Raw genomic sequence first — 481 nt, 5'->3', positions numbered from 1 at the left:
ACCAGGGAGCTTCGAGTAAATTTTCATCATACGAAGCAAAAATATGTATGTATATATATATCTTAGTCGCCGACTCTCTCCCCTTAAGAGTCGGATCGACGATACTTTTTCTCGTCTTTAAGACAGTTCTCTTTCTCCTCTCTCTTCTCTCTACTCTCTTCTCTCTTCTCTTTCGAGTTGGTAAATTTCGCTCCACTATTAGATTACCAACTCCGCACGAATTACCACATGGGTATATCCGCGCATATACATCAGGAGGACCTCCAAAAATTTCAAACTCTCCCGTGTATCTCTCCGAGATCTTTTTAGAAGAAAAAGAATCTCGGATGTCACATCGACTTTCAGGTTTGTAAGCACGTATGCTCGAGCGCTCTCCATCGTGTAAGCACGGACATAACGCACGAAGTCCGAAGACCGCGTACGTTAACATGCTGGACATATCGAGAAAGCGCGAACCATGCTAGGCGTACCCATGTCGAGG

At 44.5% G+C, this 481-nt stretch overlaps 1 non-coding gene across 1 annotated transcript in view; it reads right to left on the bottom strand.

Moving 5' to 3' along the window:
* The window catches only part of LOC143176877 (small subunit ribosomal RNA), a 1,921-nt gene extending 1,913 nt beyond the window's left edge, over positions 1–8 (bottom strand). The window contains exon 1 of the ribosomal RNA XR_013001377.1: positions 1–8. This exon is cut by the window's left edge and continues 1,913 nt beyond it. This is a non-coding gene — a ribosomal RNA (small subunit ribosomal RNA).
* Positions 9–481: the final 473 nt, after the last annotated feature.

Source organism: Nomia melanderi, unplaced genomic scaffold (genome assembly GCF_051020985.1).
Source record: "Nomia melanderi isolate GNS246 unplaced genomic scaffold, iyNomMela1 scaffold0930, whole genome shotgun sequence".
In the NCBI taxonomy this organism is placed as follows: Eukaryota; Metazoa; Arthropoda; class Insecta; order Hymenoptera; family Halictidae; genus Nomia; species Nomia melanderi.
This window is presented reverse-complemented; position numbering and strand designations above follow the sequence as displayed.